The 15,146-nt window shown below is 42.5% G+C and overlaps 2 protein-coding genes across 5 annotated transcripts in view; one reads left to right on the top strand and one right to left on the bottom strand.

Moving 5' to 3' along the window:
* LOC115473741 (sulfotransferase 1 family member D1-like) overlaps positions 1-15,146 on the top strand; it is a 39,360-nt gene that overhangs the window by 2,450 nt on the left and 21,764 nt on the right. The gene's annotated exons all lie outside the window — the stretch shown is intronic.
* Positions 1-15,146, bottom strand: part of LOC115473740 (sulfotransferase family cytosolic 1B member 1-like) — a 73,860-nt gene that overhangs the window by 58,507 nt on the left and 207 nt on the right. Inside the window, exons 1-2 of one of the 2 annotated variants that reach the window (XM_030208811.1) lie at positions 12,869-12,951; positions 10,871-10,974 (exon numbers count right to left, since the gene is read on the bottom strand). The gene's annotated coding sequence lies outside the window, so the exon portion shown is untranslated. Of the gene's footprint in view, positions 1-10,870; positions 10,975-12,868; positions 12,952-15,146 lie in introns of those variants that run through there. The other variant, XM_030208813.1, reaches the window with a different exon arrangement.

Here is a 15,146-nt window from a genome sequence, read left to right as displayed (position 1 = left end):
TGTCACATTTTAGAAATCTGTGAGATTTTTCGCTGATTTCCGTAACATAACGTTCCCCTATAACATGCATTTGCCTTGCACTGTTTTTCTTTCTTGCTTGAATGCCTTGCATATCTTATTTGTCATCACTATTTGGTTGTTTTTGCCTAGTGATGAACATTCTCTTTTGAACTTTACAAATATATGTATAACCTCAGATAAATATTCACTTATCTTCGGTCTACGTGTGTTTAACTGGGTTACTGCTTTTTGAGTAATTTCTGTGTTCCTGGCTCTCAAGTTGATTTTTGATGCATATTGCTGAACTTGTTAGCATAAGGGGTTATATTTCCTTTTAATAGATTGCAAATATTTGGTTCTTGTGTCAAATACTTTCACAATGTGTGAGTTTTTTTAAATCTAGTTTCAAATATGTCTTGTACTGTCTACGCTCGTTAAGACTTTGTTAGCGTTGCCTATATGCTATGTCCATTTTTTGGCGCACGACAGTTTCTCACATGGAAGTTGTATTTCAGTATTATGACGTGTTAAGGGTTGCTATACCTCAATTGTTGAACAACTTCAAATTATTGAGTATTTCCTTCACTTCAGGTACATATTTGTATCTTAGGGCTATTATGGGGGTATAGCTTCAGTTTTCTTTCTCTATAAGGCACGGTACTATATAACGGTCTTGCACTACTGTTATAATAAGCAGTCTAGTCTGTAATAGTCCTTTATACTGTCTTTATACTACTATAACTCTAAAGCTGCCCTTATAGGTAGCTTTCTCTCTGTTTAATAGGGTACATATAAGAGACATATACATTAAATACTTAGTAGTTCACTTAATCTTGACATATGCAGGGTCTCTCTTTAAGTGCTATCTCGTCTCATCTCGCAGCCTCTCTTACTTACTTTTTTGGGGCTGAACTCATTGTTAGTTCTTTATGCCATCTTTCTGCCTTGCTACCCAATTATCCCTCTTCTTTTTTTGTTATTTTTCTAGGTGTCTGTCTCAGAGAGAAATACCTGAAGAGGTACTTTGCCCCTTATATCATCTCCAATGGCGCAACCCATTTTTGCTTCTCCATTAAATATAGTGACATGGAATGTCAATGGTTTAAATCATCCTGTTAAGAGGCAAAAAATCTTGATTTGTCTTAAAAAGCTTAACCCCAAGATAATTGTTTTGCAAGAGACTCATTGTGCCTCTGCCTTACCATTTATTAGACAGTGTAATTGGATCTCATCCTCCATAGACTCTCCTTCAATAGGTAGGAAATATGGTGTCTCAATATTGTTTCATAAAGACCTTCATCCACTATCTTAAATCAAACTATGGACCCACCCTCGCCTTGAGCTTGTCAGCACTTTATCACGGCCGGCCAACCAACCGATTTCTGTCGCTCCCGGTGAGGTGGAAGGCAACCTGACCACCAACAGCCTGGCAGCCCTCCCAAACCAAAGTGCTTGGAATCGGCGTCAAGCAAACGGTTTGGTCACAATGCTGCGTTGAGTGGCTGTAGATGGAGCGGCGGTGTCGGACTGCGAGTGCCACCACTGCTGCCGTTAGCCTGTTCCTTCTTTTACCCCTCCTCCTCTGTCGGCTCACTTTACTTGTCCTTTGCCTGTTTCTACAAAATGACTTGCTCAAATCTCTTGTGGGTTTAACTAGCTGGTCTGTGCTTATTCCCATCCCAGGCCAGCTCGATTTCCAAGAATTTACCTTCCCGGGAGGATATGGTTGTAATCACTATTTTTCCACTGAGCACGTGTTTACTAATATTGATCCCAAGCCTGTCCCCTATTGTTCTGAAAATTAATCACATGTGCATAGCTCTTTGAAATCAGATGTAATTTGTGAGTACTGGCTTGTCTAATTTCTAATTCGTTTGTAGGCATATAATTTATAAAAGGACTCCAAAGTCTGTGTAACAAGAGTAAGAATTTCAATTGTAAAATATAGTTGTGGTGTTGCTCTGTTACTTCACTTGGGTGGATTAAAAAAAAAAACTTAAAAAAAAAACTGTCTGAAGAAGTAAACAGCAAACACCTGCAGCTGCTCTTATTTGAGCTTATATAATGCACTGGGTGTTACCCTAGAATACAATTGGAAGTATGGCATGTTGTAACCAAGCTATACTTTGTGAAGGAGTGTGTTGCATTTCTTTAGCTTTAATTACTAGAATTATGGGTAGTTTAACTTACATGTCAAACTGTTTGTTGTGCTCTTGAATTTGCAAAGAGAGAAACAACTTTTTTGAATCACATTTAACTAACAGGGTAACCTCCATTGCAAGGGGCATGTCAATGATCTGGTATGTGTTCCTATGATGTGTAGATTGCATTAAGATGTATTTTAGAACAAAATATCAAGTTGCTTGTTTCATGGCATTGGCTCTTTCTCTTAAGATTTGTTATGTTTGGTAGTGAGCCCTTGGACTTAGGCCAAGGCCTAAGTCAGACTGAACCCGCACTAACAAAAAAAGGCTAAAACGCCATGAGGCCCAGTGCGCACAGGGAGACTAGAGAGCACGCCAAGGGAAGGAAAGGTAGAGCGCTCATACGGGTTGCAAGGCAGAACTGGAACTCATCCGTAACAGAGTCCAAGCGCACAGACCGCAAGGCTGAACTGGAACCCAAACAACCAGGAAAAAAGGAACAGGAAAAGGTCCACTAAGAAAATACTAGGCTGAGCCCGCAGCAGCCAGGCAGCACACGCTGCGCTGAACACACACACAAACAAAAGGTCAAAAAGGCAAGCTCACACAGACCCAAACAGAAGATACAGCAAGCAAAGAGTTAAAGGCTAACCCACACGGAGAGAGACGTCGCACAGTATGCAGAAAGCACAGACAAAGGAAAGGTCAATGCAAGCAAGCTCACATAGACCCAAACAGAAGATACAGCAAGCAAAGCGTTAAAGCAGTGGTTCCCAAACTTTTTTTCAGTTCATGACACCCTTCATATCAGAGCAACTTTTTGCGGCACCCCCCAACCTTGGCCCCCCCCCCCCCCCCCGGCCACACAGGTCTCTGTGCCTTCCCCCTGGCCACACAGGTCTCTGCGCCTCCCCCCTAGCCACATAGGTCTCTGCGCCTCCCCCCAGCCACATAGGTCTCCATCTTTTTATTTGCACAAATATATCAGTGGTAAGGTGTCCCTATAACCAGCCCCTCCAAATAACACACTGATTATGATTTATAACAAATTACATTACTATTCTACCTGTGAAAAGTTATTCCATTATTATACTTCCTCTTTGTACATCTGCATGTTGAACAAGCCAGCATGTTTAAAAATATAAGTAAGATTATGCCACCAACAATAAAGAATGACAACTGGGATGCAGCAGCTCATTGGTTTGCTTGCTTTTTTTTGAATGAGAATGGAAACAGAGACTACTGACCTATTGACTTCAATTTTTTGACTTCATCCCGTCTCCTGTTTTCATCCAACCTCCTTAGCAATCGCCTCTGAGTACCAGACGCCATCTACTCCTTGTCTCCATTGGCCGCAACAAACTAAAAAAACAAGTGTGGGGCTGCAACAGCCTTCAGGCATGCGCTGTCAGCTGTGCTAGTCCTCTGCCCCTGCTGACGTCAACTTCCAGTTCCGGGAACAGAGGACCAGCAGAACTAGCAGCACATGCTTGAAGGCTGCTGCAGTCCTGCACTTGTTTTTCTGCCACTGCTGCTCTGCTCTATGCAGTAGCAGTTTGGGTGGGAGAAAGGTCTGGATTTGCCGTGACACCCCAGAGAGGTCGCTGCGGCGTACCAGGGTGCAGTGGTGCACAGTTTGGGAAACGCTGGGTTAAAAGCTAACCCACACAGAGAGAGACAATACAAAAGAAAGGTCAATGCAGGCAAGCTCACACAGACCCAAACAGAAGATACAGCATGCAAAGGGTTAAAGGCTAACCCACACCGGGGGGGGGGGGGGGGGGGGAGACAGCATACACTGTGCAGAAAGCACAGACAAAGGAAAGGTAAATTCAGGCAAATCAGAACTGAGGGAATGAGGCCAGAGCATCCAACACATGCAATGGTGAGGATGAATCGGGTCCGGTGTCTGACGTCATCCGCCCCAGACACAGGCCCGATCCCTGACCACTCCAGGCCAATCAGGACTGAGTATCAGCCGCCATCATGCCCGTTGCTGCCACAGTCATGCTGCTGTCATTGCCATGCTCCTTGCGGCTGCTATGCCCGCTGCCATGCCCAAGTCCCGGCTGCCACTGCCATACTTGTTGCCGCTAAAATCAGGTCCCGGTAAGACGGTAAGATCGTGGCAAGATTCAAACCAACTTGTTGGATTGGTTCCTTTTGAGGATTATTTGTATTTAAGAGGCTCTTTGTAAATTCATTGCTGATCTAGGTAGTTATATTTTGGGCCAATGAATTTCTTTCTAGATTGGGTTAGTAATATGTAACCTGTTGTTAAAATCATCCATAGTACCTGAAGATTGGAGGGTGGCCAATGTGACACCGATTTTTAAAAAGGGTTCCAGGGGTGATCCGGGAAATTACAGACCGGTAAGCCTAATGTTAATGCCGGGAAAAATAGTGGAAACTATTATAATGAATAAAATTATGGAACACATAGGCAAACATGGTTTAATGGGACAGTCAGCAAGGGTTCAGCCAAGGGAAGTCTTGCCTTACCAGTTTGCTTCATTTCTTTGAAGGCATGAATGAACATGTGGATAAAGGTGAGCCAGTTGATGTACTGTATCTAGATTTTCAGAAAGCTTTTGATAAAGTTCCTCATAAGAGACTCCTGAGAAAATTAGAGTCATAGGATAGGAGGCAATGTTCTGGTGTGGATTAGGAATTGGTTATTGGACAGAAAACAGAGGGTAGGGTTAAATGGTCATTTCTGTCAATGGAGGAGGGTGAACAGTAGAGTGCCACAGGGATCTGTACTGGGACTGGTTCTATTTAACATATTTATAAATGATACGGAAATTGGAACGACGAGTGAGGTGATTAAATTTGCAGATGACACAAGGTTGTTAAAACATGTGAGGACTGTGAAATATTGCAGGAAGACCTTATGAGAATAGGTGGCAGATGAAATTTAATGTGGACAAATGCAAGGTGATGTGCATTGAAAAGAATAATCCAAATCATAATTACCTGATGCTAGGATCCACCTTGGGGGTTAGCACTCATGAAAAAGATCTGGATGTCGTTGAAGATAATACGCTGAAATTGTCTGCTCAATGTGTGGCAGTGTCCAAAAAATCAAACAGGATGCTAGGAATTATTAGGAAAGGGATGGTGAATAAGACCGAAAATACTATAATGCCTCTGTATGGTGCAACCTCACCTTGAGTACTACTTTCAGTTAAGCAGAATTAGAAAAGGTTCAAAGAAGAGCGATCAAAATGATAAAGGGGATGGAACTCCTCTCATATGAGGAAAGGATAAAGTAGTTAGGGCTCTTCAGCTTGGAAAAGAGATGGATGAGGGGAGATATGATTGAGGTCTACATAATCCTGAGTGATGTAGAAGTAAATTGATTTTTTTACTTGTTCCAAAAGTACAGACTAGAAGACGCTCGAGGAAGTTACATGGAAATACTTTTAAAACAAATAGGAGGAAATATTTTTTCACTCAATGAATAGTTAAGCTCTGGAACTCTTTGCCGGAGGAGGTGGTAACAGCAGTTAGCATATCTGGGTTTAAAAAAGGTTTGGACACGTTCCTGGAGGAATAGTCCATAGTCTGCTATTGAGAGAGACATGGGGATGCAACTGCTTGCCCTGGGATTTGTAAATGGAGTGTTGCCACAATTTGGGTTTCTGCCAGTTACTTGTGACTGTAGGAAACAGGATACTGGGCTAGTCTGACCCAGTATGGCTACTCTTATGTTTTTGGAATAAGTTCTGCACTTTTTGCTCATGTTCCTATTTTTACATTTTTCTTTCCAGTTTTTAGTTATTCATGTTTTGTGTCAGCAGTAATAAGATGCAGTTGTTTGCTTTGGCAGCACCAGTTTGTGCAGCTCGTATCCCCAGATTGGCCCCAACATGGGGGTGGGACAGGTGGGGGTGGGGCAAGGGGGCAGTTGGAGGGCAGGGGCATGATGGAGAGGGGGGCGAAAAAACAAAAGTTGGTCCAGGGCTCCATAACCTCTTAAGCCGGCCCTGCTGGTACTGGGCAAGGGAAAGACAGAGGTGCTTAGGAAGATGGCAGATTGGTACTGAGCAAGGGAGAGAGAGAGAATGAGTGAGTGACAGAGTTACAATAATATAACTGGCGTATTATTAATGAATGAATTAATAGGTGGCAAGATTTAGGGCTGGATCCAGTAAATGGCACCCAAAGGCGTAACAGGTGCCCTTTACAAAATACTAGTTTGGTGTGCTTCTCACACCAACCTTTAGGAGTGAGCAATTACACCTGCAAAAGCAGGTGTAAATGCTCACGCCCAACTGATAGCAGTTAGATGTGCAAATGCAGGTATGCTTCAATGTCACGCCTAATTTCTGGGAATGCCTCTGACACACCCATGCCCCTCCCATGGCCACGCCCCCTTATGAGTTGCACAATATGAAATTTTAGGCATGCATGTTATAGAATAGGGTGTACGGCAGATCCATACATGTTTATATTTATTAAAATTTGCTGTACGGCCCTTTCTGAGCAAACAGGTCAGGGCGGTTTACAAAGAAAGCTAAAACAAATAAAAAAAAGGAAAACAAATTCCATTATAATAGAAAAGAGAGCACACAAACCAAGATCATTCAGCACTTACAAATAAATAATAACAGGTGGAACCCTAGTCATGAAAAATATCACCGCTGAGATAGTCCAAAAGCAACAGAAAAGTAAGATTGGAGTAGAGATTTAAATTTCTTAAAAGACAGTTCAGAATTGATAAAAGGGGGTAGATCATTCCAGAGTTTGGGACCAAGAAAGTAAAAAAACAGTTTATTTGTGTAGATTCCAGGTGGGCCAATTTGGTTGCAGGAAGAACTAAATGGTGAGAATCAAGGGAATGTAAGCAACTTGAAGAAGCGTAAAGAATGATAAAATTAGAAAGAAAGGAAGGGAGGCCAGTATGATATGTTTTATGAACCACGCAAAAAATCTTAAAGACCTATAAGGAAAAGGCAACCAGTGAAGTCCTTTCCGAGGCTTTAATACACTAGTCCAACCTTCTTATTCTTGGTGACTTCAGTGCCCAGATAGACGATCCCCATAGCACAAGAGCCAGACTCTTCCTCAATCTCCTGTCTGATCTTTCTGTGCAGCAATGGGTTACTTTTCCAACCCATAGTGCCAGGCACAATTTGGACCTCGTCCTCACATTACAAGATGCTCCTGTTGTCCAGCCATCTTTTTTCTCTTCAGTTCCTGTGTCTTGGTCCGACCACTCTCTTATTCTCTTTAGTCTTGCTCTGCCCCCCACCCTCTCATTCTCCTGCTCTGGCTACAGGTTACTGGTCAAGAGCTCTCTCAAATCAATGCCGGCTCTCGCTCTCCCCCTCTTTATTCTCTGTTCCCACAGATTTTTCTTCTATATCCCTCAATGATCAGATGGAAACCTGGCATATTATTTTGAAAAAAAGGCCTTGATTATATTGCCCCCAAAACTTATCGTTTTCCCAAACCCATACCACCAATCCATGGTATACTCCTCTTCGGTTACTAAAACGTCGGTTCCACTGTGCAGAATGGCTAAGGAAAAAAACTCAAATTTCATTAGCCTTACAGAAGTGCAGAGCTCATTGTACCTACAATGCCCAATTAAAAAGAGCAAAAAAGAAGTACATCACAAATAGACTTCTTAAATCCACTAATCCTTCCAAGGAACTCTATTCTATTTACTAGCATAAAGTCAATTCAAACCTCACTGGCAATGTTAGCCAGAACCCTTCAGTTGAGGCCCTCTCTGTTTTCTTCATTGATAAAATTAGTGCTCTACTTCATCCTCTGTCCTCCTATCTGCTATATCTACACATACATCCTTAACAGTCTCTTCCCCTCACTTTCTAACCCATTATAAACCATAAAGTTGTATTTCTCTGTTTATTTCTCTGTTTATTACCCTCCTCTCACCTATCAACACCCATCCTGTTAGAATATCAATGAAATGCTTTGATGTCCCCATGCATACCCCCACCCTCACACTCTGTCAGACTGTCAAAGTAATGCTTTGATGTTTCTCTTACATGTACTATCTGCTACCACATTTGCTTATTTCCGATCTGACGAAGGGCAACCTTCGAAAGCTAATCAAGAAATGTATTAAGTTATGTCCAATAAAAAAGGTATCATCTTATTTTCTTTTCCATGTTTTATTTTGTTTGATTTCTATTGATAACCTTTAAGAGTGGACTAACACGACTACCACACCTCACTTTCAGAAACCACCATTTGGGACTCTTTTCATACGCAGACCCTCTTTTCCTGTGAAAAAAAAAAAAATCATGTCTTGTATGAAGCTTACATATTGTTTAAAGCCCCTGAACTCTGTCTCCTTTCGACACTATTATCCATAATTAATCCCAGTCTCTCTGCTGCCAGTTTCCCAGCTCTTGGGAACAGGCCATTGTCATCCGATCTTTTACAGTACTGAGACAGTGATGACAGCCCTGCTCAGAGAAATTCACTCCCATCTTGACCAACATAAAATTGTCTTGGTAGTTTCTTTAGAGTTATCTGCGGCATTTGATCTTGCGGATCACTCTCTTCTTCTCTCACATCTTTCTTCACTTGGCATTGCTGGTGAGGTTCTTTCCTGGTTTACTTCCTTCCTATCTAATCGTTCCTTTAAGGTTGTTACCCTCTTATCTTCCTCTGTGGTATTCCCCAGAGTTCGATTCTCTCTCCATTTCGGTTTAATCTCTTCCTTAGCCCCCTGGATGCTCTTATTCAGACCCCCTCTCCTCCCTCAATTACTTCATTTCAAATTTGTCTTGACTCTGTTAAAAAGTGGTTAACTGGTCATCGTTTAGTACTTAATGTGGATAAAACAATTGCGTGTTGGTTCTTGGGTTCCCTCACACCCCCACCCCTTCCGTCGCCATCTCATTGTTTGGAACCCAAATCACTCTGGTCACAAATTTCTGTTATCTCGGTATCATTTGAGATGCGTCTCTTTCCTTTTTACCCCAGATGTCCCACTTAACAAAGGTTTATTTTCTTCTCTTCCGTAGCTGCGCACCGTACGTCACCTCTGATTAAAGTCAACTTCTTGCACTTATCCTTTCATTTTTCACTTCTCGCCTTGACTACTGTAACATTGTCTATGTGGGTTTACCCCGGTCTTCCTTGAAAAAGCTGCAAACCTTCCAGAATGTTGTCATTAATCTGCTCTGTCGTGTCTGCCATTCAGATCACACTACTCCTCTAATGAAGCGTCACCACTGGTTACCCATTGAGAATCGTATAACATAAAAGATTGCACTCCTGACATTTAAAGCTTTCAGATTAGGTCTTCCCAATTATCTTGCCTATCTCACCATTCCTTACTCCCCTGCGAGGACTCTCCATTTCTTTAATGATCACTGCCTTGTCCTTCCCAGCCCCAAGCTTGCCCACTACGAATCTACTAGACAAAGTGCTTTTATCTTCCTCTTGCCTCATATCTGGAATTCTCTCTCACTTTCTCTCTGCAGCGAACTTTCCCTTAAGACTTTCAAGGCCAATCTGAAAGCCTGGCTTTTTAAACAGGCATATGGGGGGGGGGGGGGGCTCAGACTGATGGGACTCTTTCCTTTTACTCCCCTCCTGCCCTTTTCCTGCCCTGCATTCTTGCTCTTCTGTATGAGTATCCACCCTTCCTTACCCTTCCCTCCTGCTTTTCTGTATGAGTGTTTGGCTTTACTATCAATAACTGCATTCCTTTCCTGTTTCAGATTTAATTGTAGTTTGTACACTGTTCTGCTCTGCCTTGGCAGTTTACAGTAGTCTAGCAAGTCTAAATAAACTTTAAACTATAAGTTGTGGGGCCAGTGGCCTCCTCATGGGAATCTTTCAGATGAGAAAAAAAGAGAGGCCATTTTCCGACAAGAAAGAAAAAGCCCAGTGGAAAGACAGGTGATAATCATAGTGATCAAGTATGGAATGAATTGCTGACCTGTTTCAAAAAATAAGTGAGGAGGGAATTATTAAGAGGGAGGTGCAGTTTGGGGGGCCATCAGACCACTTACTACGTGTTTTGTATGGTTCTGTTTTAACAAGTACACGGTAAATAAGCCTTAGAGATTCTAATTTATGAATGTGTTTATGTGTATGTGTTGGGGATCCCAGAACAATCCCTCCTGTCAGCTGAAGCAAAGCAGTACTTCATACATGTTCCAGCCTCCCCTCTGTCAGTTTCATATGGAAGAGATCCATGGTACATAGTCTCCTAGGACCTTCAATCCCTGAGAAGTTCAGAGTGAAGCCAGCAGAGAAGGCCTACAGAGATAAGAAACTGCTTTCCCCCTGCTGCTAGGCAGGATCATGAGAGAGATTGTGTGATTCTCACCTAACTGACAATTTTCTTGCATTTTTATTTTTTCCAATCCAGCGGAGGTTATAGAAAAGTTAGACTTTCTGGACCCCTTATAAATTTCTGTCTCAGGGCAAAATAACTTTCTAAACATTTAATGGAATGGGACCAAATTTGGTATAGGGGGAAAAAAATGTTGGTTTGAAACTAGGCCAGTTCATACGGGGGATTCTAGGAAAATAAAGCCTCTGCTTCCCAAACTGTTCTATGGGAGAAGTAATTTTAGCTGCTGTAGCATAGAAACTGCTCTTTTCAGACTGCCTGTCCCCTGTTTTCTACGCTCCCTCCTGGTCATAGACAAAGACACAAAACACACACACACACATCCACTCATGGGAGTATGTCTGGTCACTGTAGTGGGGAAAACTCGATGTTATACCTGGTATCCTTTGCTTGCTGTGAAGTCCCTTATTGGGATTTTGGTACTGGGAAGATAACTCCTTCTCCTTATCCTCAAGGATGACTCCTTTCAGCGTAGCTCTCCTGCAGATACAACACTGGTAATCATTAAGGGGCCCTATTACTAAGCCGCATAGGCGCCTACGCGCGCCCAACACACGCCAAATTGGAGTTACCGCCTGGCCCTTGTGATAATTTCAATTTTGGCGCATGTTTGCTACGCACATCTGAAAAATATATTTTTATTTTCTGGCGCGGCAGCTACGCGCGTAGACCATTACTGCCCGAGACCTTACTGCTAGGTCAATGGCTTGAGGTAAGGTCTCAGACCCAAATTGGACGCGCGGCAATTTTCATTTTGCTGTACGTCCGTTTTTGACAACAACAACAACAACAAAAAAAAGCATTTTTTGTTGGTGCCCTAAAAAATAATTCTGCGTGCACCCAAAACACGTGTCTACACTACCGCAGGCCATTTTTCAGAGCAGCTTAGTAAAAGGACCCCTAAGCTTCTCTTCTCCCTTTTCCCTATGGGAAATGAGGTCTTGCAGGCTCTGATTCTGAGAAGGACTGGTCTGGCAGTTTGGAAAGGAAGGGTGAATGGAAATCCTCCTTCCCAAATAAATACACTCTACAAAACTGTTAACTGTACTATCCGGTTGCAAGATGTGACTTCTGCACTGCTCCTTAATCTCTAGAAATTTTATTGTAAAACCCAAACAAAACTACAGGTGGACAGGAGGAAAGAGCTCTTCCACCACCAAAATGAAACTAAAAAGGCCACACTGTCACTAGAGGGGTTTGGTTTATTCTAAAATCAGGACATAATCACTGCACAACTTCCCAAAAGGGTGCTATAGCAGAATGGCACCCTCTTCTAAGCTACATGACATGATGTCCTTGTTTAGAGAGAATGAGACAGAACCCCAATATTAACCCAATTTACAAACAAACACTCAGGAGGGAAGTTATCAATTTGGGCTACCGTTAAGACAAGTTATTTTACCACTAACTGGTGCAACTTTAGCACCGGTCCCATTTTATACAATGACACCTAGGGGCCCTTTTACTAAGCCGTCTAAGCGTCTATGCACACCCAAGGCGCCAAATTGGAGTTACCGCCCGACTACTGTGTGGCTCTTGCGGTAGTTTCATTTTTGGCGCGCGTCTGAAAAATATTTTTATTTTCGGGCGCGAGTAACAGACGCGCACCAAGTGACATTTGATGCACATAGGTCATTACCACCCGGATTCTTTACCGTTAGGTCAGTGGCTCACAGTAAGGTCTCAGACCCAAAATGTACGTGTGGCAATTTTGATTTTGCTACATGTTCATTTTTGGCAAAAAAAAGGCCTTTTTTACAGGCGTGCTAAAAAGTGGATCGGCACACGCCCAAAACCCGCGCCTACACTACCGCAAGCCATTTTTTAGGACACCTTTGTAAATGGACCCCCTAGTTACTAATAACCCAGGTTAACATTAAAATAACCCATTTTAATGCCTCCCAGCAGTGTCCTTATGTAGAGACCCAACCATGGTTACAAAGCAGAACTAGGGGGTCACCTCCACTATTAGGCCATTTGTAAATTCACATACAACTCTTAAGAAAAAAGACACAATATCTTCTTAGCAAATTTAACACACTAAAACAGCACTAACTCCTAACATTTGGCAACAATCCTTGCTAGAACAAAATTGTACTCTAAACCTTAGGCACTAGAATACCAATGCACTTCTTATTACGAGTTACAGGCTGGAAAGCAAACCAAGAAATTCAATCCAAAAATCTAGATTGCAACATGCTGTGCATAATTGGAGAAAATAGAAACAGAAAATGCATTTCCTCTAGTACTGTGCAAAGTACAAAGACATGAGATATTTTCCATTTCATTTATAAATTTGTCATGCCCATATCATTTTGGAACTGACAGACAGACAGATGACAAGAAGAATAGAATGAAAAATTCCACCGATTACCAGAAAGTACAAATGGAGAAAGAGATGAGAAAGTTTCCTCTGGAACTGCACAACAGTATTTCACTGTTGCTGCAGTGCTGGCATGTAGGAAACCAGAGGGGCGGATTATAGACTGAGGTGCGTGCCAATGCAAATAAGAGTGACGGTCTCTGGAAACAATGGCAAGCAGTGATTCTGTGGGTGGAAGCAAATCAGTGAGTCCTGATCATGTACGATTCTCTCTCTCTGGATTTAGAGGTTTCTAATTTACATTCACCATATGCACATGAAAGTCGTGCACCAGTCCAGATGAAATACCTGGGTTTCTAACCGGAGTCTGAGGATATAGAAAACACGAAGAAACTTAATGGAGATCACAAAGCAAGTGCTGGTGAGAGTAGGGAGGTTTCAGATGTTACAGCTCTAATGGGCTGATGCTCAAAATGTAATGCCACTGCTAGAGGCAATTAGCACTGTACTAACATCAGTGTGAGCAAAGAATGCTCAGAGCGTTCTAATGCAGGAGACAATGTGTACGCCAAAGATTAATGCAAAGAGCAGGTAGTCAAACAGATGTTAATGAGGTCATTTCCTATTTCCTCCCAATGCTCAGAGAACAGTGCACAAAAAACCCCGCCCCTACCACTGAAAACCTAAAGCCAGCTCAAAGCAAGCATTAGGGCATTTGAAGAGAGGATTTCTCACAGTTCATTTTTGGAAGTGGAAGAAAGCCCATGCAAGCTTGTAAGTGCCAGTGCTAAGAAAAAAATGTGCGTGAGTCTGAGCAAACCTGAAAGTGAAAGCACAGATTGGCGCCTGTTTCCTGTGCTTAAATGTAAGCCTTCCAAATAAAACAATTTTTGAAAAGCTTATATTTAAAGGCGTAGAAAACAGGCGCTAATGTGTGCTTCACTTTGGCTGGCACATGTGTACAAGAGCTGGGCTTACCGCAAAACTCTTCTGCGTATGTGCCAAGCATGATCGCTACTTGCTTTCACTTTTACAGCACACACATAATTTTAATACCATTTCCTTTGATCACTGTCGAGCCAGGTTACTGTACTGTTCTGGCGGTATGGGTTCTGCGCTGTTTGCTCTACCGCGGGAGTTCTAAGCATTGGCCTGTAAGTTATTTGATCCTTAACCCATTAGTGCCCAATGTTCCCATATGTGGGAACATTGGGCACTAATTGGTTAAAGTCACATAAGGGTCCTTTTGCTAAGGTATGCTGAAAAATGGCTTGTGGTAGTGTAAGCACGGGTTTTAGGTGCACACCAATCCATTTTTCAGTGTGCCTGTAAAAAAGGCCTTTTTTAAAACTTTTGCCGAAAATGGACATGAGGCAAAATCAAAATTGCCATGTGTCTATTTTTGGGTCTGCGACCTTACTGCCAGCCATTGACCTAGCAGTAAAGACTCACACGATAATCGGGCGGTAATGACCTACGCGCATCAAATGCCACTTGGCGCGTGTCCGATACACGCTAAAAATGAAAATACCGCAAGAGCCATGCAGTAGCTGGGCGGTCACTCCATTTTGGCGTGTGTTGGGTGCACGTAGATGCTTACATGGTTATTAAAAGGGCCCCATAATGAGGGTTGATGGGTCTGTCATTTGCCAATGACATAAGAAACGTTAATGGCACATCCCACTGTGTGTTATTAACCAAGAAAAACTAGCAGAAAAAACACATTTTTTTTCCATTTGCAAATAATAATGTGCACTCTTTTCCTGACGGTGCACCCGTTCAAACCATTGCACGTGTGTGAATCACTGCGCATGTGCACACATTCAAGAAAAGAGTGCACCCTCATTGCAAATAGTGTGCACTCTTTTGAAAAACCATACAGTCAACACTTTGCTCCCGTGATGACAAAATGGAAACAACTAAAACAAAAGTTCCCAGAAATTAAATGAAACACAGATTTTCCCTATGCTTTTTCCTACCATAGCACCACCACCTACCTCTGCAGCCCCTGGTGCTTTGGCTTTTTCTTCCTTTCTCCCCCATTCTCTGCACCATTCTCTCTCTTCTCACCCCTCCTTAACTTTTCTCACATCTTTGAGCTACCTCACCTGCCCCTCTGTTCATTTAAATCTAGCCAACTCTTCCATTCCTTTCCTGCCACCTCCACCTCCTTCTCCTATTCCTCCATCTTCACATTATCTCTCATCTCTATAATGCCTCCTTCCTCATCTTTTCAAATATTTTACACCTTTGCCTCCACCAGCCTTATGTTGTTCTCTCTTCTGCCCCCTTCTTCCTGCATCTTCTCCCACTTCTCCTGCATATAGTC

Source organism: Microcaecilia unicolor, chromosome 7 (assembly GCF_901765095.1).
Source record: "Microcaecilia unicolor chromosome 7, aMicUni1.1, whole genome shotgun sequence".
In the NCBI taxonomy this organism is placed as follows: domain Eukaryota; kingdom Metazoa; phylum Chordata; class Amphibia; order Gymnophiona; family Siphonopidae; genus Microcaecilia; species Microcaecilia unicolor.
The sequence above is the reverse complement of the archived record's forward strand: the minus strand, read 5'-3'. Positions and strand labels throughout refer to the sequence as shown.